We start from the raw sequence: 5,764 nt of genomic DNA, 5'->3' as shown, positions 1-5,764 counted from the left end.
TTAAAGTGTGAAAGAGCTGATGTCTGAATATCTACCACGCAGGAAGTTCTGTGTGTGGTTCAGTTTGTCTGTCAGCAGGATTACCTGACACACCTTACTTGGAAAACTTGGGCCGTGAATCAAAGAACAAGTATTTTTAGTTTTAGGCAGCCGTTCAGCTTCCCCGACAGATTCATCTTTAATCCACGATTAGCAGAATGTTTCTTGCCAATCAGCACTTTGGGAGTTGTAGAAGCAGATATTTTCTGACACTGTGGTTTGTGTGTTTCCAAACTACACAAGCGCTTCAGCTGTCAGTCACCTGACTGTCTGTGGGGGAAGTGAACGACTTTCAGGAGCCAGGGGCGCCTGGAATAGCTCCTCCCACTTTTCAACTACAGACCGATGACAAAACAACCTGCTCAGGTTCAGAGGTGAACTTCCTGCCTTCAGACAGACAGCAGGGTTCTAGAATCCCGCATCAAAGGATCAAAGCTGGTTCCGTTCCGCGGCCTCTGAAGGGGACAAGAGGCCGCGGAACGGAACCGGCTTTGATCCTTTGATCCTTTGATGCAGGACTCTAGAACCCTGCTGTCTGTCTGAAGGCTGGAAGTTCACCTCAGAACCCAACAGAGCAACATTAACTCGCATCGACTTCACACAAGAAGGATCTACTACAGAGACGGTCTATTGCAGACCACTACAGTCTATTACAGACCACTACAGTCTATTGCAGACCACTACAGTCTATTATAGACCACTACAGTCTATTGCAGACCACTACAGTCTACTGCAGACCACTACAGTCTATTACAGACCACTACAGTCTATTGCAGACCACTACAGTCTATTATAGACCACTACAGTCTACTGCAGACCACTACAGTCTATTACAGACCACTACAGTCTATTGCAGACCACTACAGTCTATTACAGACCACTACTGTCTATTACAGACCACTACAGTCTACTCCAGTCCACTACAGTCTACAGTCTTTTTCTGCAGACAGTGCCATGGAAAGAACAACCAACCCAGCAAACGGGGTTAGATTTGCTGGCGCTCCTCCTCGCTGGGACTTCTATCGTATGCGACAGGATCTGTTTCATGCTCAGCGGGTGATCTGGCACCTGAAAGGACAGATACACGGCTTGTTGCAGCAGAACAAGAAGTCACTGGATGGAAAGGCCAACAGCGATACACCAGATATAAGCCACGAGACCATCTCATATTATGAGTCCCAGATCTTCTCCCTCAAGAAAAGTCTCCGATTCCGGGTGAACCAGGTGAATTTCATCCAGCACAGGAGCCAGATGGAGTACGACACGCTGGCAGCGAGACGGGCGGCAGAGAAGCAAAAACTGTCAGAGCAGCTGCGGAGCAGAGAAGCTGAATTCCTCCAGGCCGAGAAAGCCTGGGAGGCCAAATACAACGCTCTGGAGGAGCAATTCAGGAAGCAGCTGGCCGAGAAAGACCCGAGCCGGGAAACCAGTGCGACACAGGTGGAGCAGAGCCAGGAAACTGGTGCGACACAGGTGGAGGAGAACCAGGAAACCGGTGCAACACAGCTGGAGGAGAACCAGGAAACCGGTGAGACACAGGTGGACCAGAGCCGGGAAACCAGTGCGACACAGGTGGAGGAGAACCAGGAAACCGGTGCGACACAGGTGGAGGAGAACCAGGAAACCGGTGCGACGCAGCTGGAGGAGAACCAGGAAACCGGTGCGACACAGGTGGAGGAGAACCAGGAAACCGGTGCGACGCAGCTGGAGGAGAACCAGGAAACCGGTGTGATACAGGTGGAGGAGGAGGAGAAGAAAGATGTGGAGGAGCTCTGTCTGAAAATGAAGGAGAAGAGAGGAGGTTTCTGGTCTCGTAAGACGTGGATGAAGACTGGACATACAAAGGTGGAGGAAGAGAAAAATAAAAAAGACAAGAAGGAGATGAAAAGAAAAGAAAAGGAGCAGGAGGAGATGAAAAGAAAAGAAAAGGAGCAGAAGAAGGAGATGAAAAGAAAAGAAAAGGAGCAGAAGGAGGAGATGAAAAGAAAAGAAAAGGAGCAGAAGGAGGAGATGAAAAGAAAAGAAAAGGAGCAGAAGGAGGAGATGAAAAGAAAAGAAAAGGAGCAGAAGGAGGAGATGAAAAGAAAAGAAAAGGAGCAGAAGGAGGAGATGAAAAGAAAAGAAAAGGAGCAGAAGAAGAAGAAATAAGAAAAGGTTTCTGGCGTTGGGTATTCTCAGCTGGTGGAGTAGGCTGCTGGGTGTTCGGCTCAGACCGGACAACAGTAGCTCCCTCTTCCTCCCCCTTCACCTCTCCACCTCCCTCTGTCTCCCTCACCCCCTGTCCTCCCTCTTTCCACCCTCTACCATCTCCTCCACCCCTCCTCACCCCCCTCCTTTCCTCCTCTATCTCCCCCCTCCACCCCCCCTCAATTCCCCCTCCACTCTTCCTCCCTCATCCTCACCCCCCTCCTTTCCTCCTCTATCTTCCTCCCTCCACCCTTCCTCCCCCACCCTCCTCTCCACCACAGTTGAGTGCAGCACAGTGGCTCAGTGATTAGCGCTGCAGCCTCACAGAAACACCTCCACCTTGTTTCTGTGTGGAGTTTGTATGCTCCTCCCTGTGTCTGCGTGGGTTTTCTCCGGGTGCTCCGGTTTCCTCCCACAGTCCAAAGACATGCACGTTCGGCTCATCGGAAACTCGAAATTGGCTCCAAATACATAAAAAATCAAATAAACAATCAAATAAACAATCAATCAAATAAAAGTTCAATCATATTTCTGCATGCGTCTGCCTCTGAATGAAGATATACAGTATAAATACAACTGTATGACATTATGGTTGGTATAAAGTATAAGTACCGGTGTCTGTCGTCAAATATTGTTTTTAAGTTTTAAACAACACTAAAGTCCTATTCGGACAGGATCGGTGTGACGTAATAAAAGACGTCGTTCCACATGCTGAATTACAGTTTAGGACTATTCTAAAGACAATTTCTTATATTTGTTATACATAACGAAGAAGAAGTAAATAAACTAAGGAGGTAAATTATGACAGCAACACATCTTGCACATATCCTGCACAAACTAGCTGAATGACAATAACCAGATCAGAGAAATACTTTGAGATGGATCGCAGGGTCAGGAACGTGAAATCCACGAAAATCACCGAGGTCTGAAGTCCGCTCGCGGCCCGGCAGCGTCGAGTTGACGTGATGGCGGTGAACACGTCACGGTACGTATGAGCGGAGTCGCTAATTAAAAAGCTGTCAGTTGTTTAATCTGTACACAAACACGGCGATTCAAATGATTTTGCTCAGACATTCGTCCAGCAGGAGTTTGTCACGTGTCAAAGGTCAAACTCTGGATTTGAACCTGCAGCGTCGGGCGAGCGTGGCCGGTGGATTCCCAGGTATCTCTGAGCGACTGCATGTTCCCACCTGCTCCGCCTCATCTTTACTGCTCTGCACCGGCCGTGGAAAACTACCGACCTCACTGACCCTCCACACACACACTTACAGGAGCAGTTCAGGATTATTGAATTAACAAGTCTGGTTACTAAACGCTTCAAAGCGGGCAGAAAATGAACAGCTGTTTTCTCTAGATACGTGTTCCTCGAGGACAAGTGTTCACCTGAGGTAATTTAGCTTCATTAAACACAGGTTTGGGTAAAATACTGGCAGTGAGCTTGGCCTGCCTGTTAAACAGAAACATGGTCTCCATGTGATGATGGTTGTAATTCTACAAAAACATTTTTAATTCCACCTCCATTCAAGGTTTGGGAGAAGTAGATACTCTGGTATCAAGCTGCAGGTGCGTCTACAAAAGTGCAATAAAAACTACAAAACAATATGAAACCACTGAATATTAAACTCATTCTATAACAAAACTGAATTCTCATTGATGTGAAGTAAAAATAATGTAAATATCACTTCTTTCAGTGTCGTCCGTCCCATAACTGCGCTCCCCTTCCCGCCCGTACAGAGCAGGCGCAGTCGGCCCGGTGTCAGACTTTTATCCAAAATGTTTGCGTCTGTAAAACACAGTGGAGTCTATAGTGTCCAAGCGACCCAGTGTCAGTGTAGATGCTACTGGGTCAGATGATTGTGGGTAATATCTGTCATTAACACTTGAACCATTGACAGCGAGGAGCTGCGGCACTATTGCTCTCCATCTTTACGTTCAATCCAGCAGTTTATTCACCAAAAATTGTCAAAATCTTTAGATTTGCCTCAAATCAAAGTTGGCTTTCTACTTCATATCATGTAAACTCGACTCAGGTAGTTTCTCATTCTGCAGACTGAGTCAAACCCTCACAGATCTTCAGTTTATCCTGCAATGAAAAAACAGCAGAAATCTTTGAAAGGTGAAACTTTGTATTTTAGTCAGCAGCAGCAACAACAGCCCTTTGTCTTATGAAAGTGTCCGTGCTACACAGTGTGTAGAGACATTACCTGCCAAGTGCAGAAATATACAGCGGTGTGGAAAAGTGTTTGCCCCCTTCCTGATTTCTTATTTTTGTCACACTTCAATGTTTCAGATCATCAAACAAATTTAAATATTAGTCAAAGATAACACAAGTAAACACAAAATGCAGTTTTTAAATGAAGGTTGTTATTATTAAGGGAAAACAAAATCCAAACCTACATGGCCCTGTGTGAAAAAGTGATTGCCCCCTAAACCTAATAACTGGTTGGGCCACCCTTAGCAACAACAACTGCAATCAAGCGTTTGCGATAACTTGCAGTGAGTCTTTTACAGCGCTGTGGAGGAAGTTTGGCCCACTCATCTTTGCAGAATTGTTGTAATTCAGCCACATTGGAGGGTTTTCGAGCATGAACTGCCTTTTTAAGGTCATGCCACAGCATCTCAATAGGATTCAGGTCAGGACTTTGACTATGCCACTCCAAAGTCTTCATTTTGTTCTTCTTTAGCCATTCAGAGGTGGACTTGCTGGTGTGTTTTGGATCATTGTCCTGCTGGAGAACCCAAGTTCGCTTCAGCTTGAGGTCAAGAACAGATGGCCGGACGTTCTCCTTCAGGAGTTTTTGGTAGACAGCAGAATTCATGGTTCCATTTATCACAGCAAGTCTTCCAGGTCCTGAAGCAGACAAACAGCCACAGACCATCACACCACCACCATATTTTACTGTTGGTATGATGTTCTTTTTCTGAAATGCGGTGTTACTTTTACGGCAGATGTAATGGGACACACACCTTCCAAAAAAGTTCAACTTTTGTCTCGTCAGTCCACAGAGTATTTTCCCAAAAGTCTTGGGGATCATCAAGATGATTTCTGGCAAAAATGAGACGAGCCTAAATGTTCTTTTTGCTCAGCAGTGGTTTTCGTTTTGGAGCTCTGCCATGCAGGCTGTTTTTGCCCAGTCTCTTTCTTATGGTGGAGTCCTGAACACTGACCTTAACTGAGGCAAGTGAGGCCTGCAGTTCTTTGGATGTTGTTGTGGGGTCTTTTGTGACCTCTTGGATGAGTCGTCGCTGCACTCTTGGGGTAATTTTGGTCGGCCGGCCACTCCTGGGAAGGTTCGCCACTGTTCCATGTTTTTGCCATTTGTGGATACTGGCTCTCACTGTGGTTCGCTGGAGTCCCAAAGCTTTAGAAATGGTTTTATAACCTTTTCCAGTCTGATAGATCTCAATTACTTTCTTTCTCATTTAACCTGAATTTCTTTGGATCTCGGCATGATGTCTAGCTTTTGAAGATCTTTTGGTCTACTGCACTTTGTCAGGCGGGTCCTATTTAAGTGATTTCTTGATTGAGAACAAGTGT

At 46.1% G+C, this 5,764-nt stretch overlaps 1 protein-coding gene across 1 annotated transcript in view; it reads left to right on the top strand.

The window, feature by feature from the left end:
• Positions 1–5,764, top strand: part of LOC122867428 (microfibril-associated glycoprotein 4-like) — a 439,962-nt gene that overhangs the window by 79,306 nt on the left and 354,892 nt on the right. The gene's annotated exons all lie outside the window — the stretch shown is intronic.

This window comes from Siniperca chuatsi, linkage group LG20 (genome assembly GCF_020085105.1).
Source record: "Siniperca chuatsi isolate FFG_IHB_CAS linkage group LG20, ASM2008510v1, whole genome shotgun sequence".
Taxonomy (NCBI): domain Eukaryota; kingdom Metazoa; phylum Chordata; class Actinopteri; order Centrarchiformes; family Sinipercidae; genus Siniperca; species Siniperca chuatsi.
Note: the sequence above shows the minus strand (reverse complement) of the source record. Positions and strands in the feature narration are given on the sequence as shown.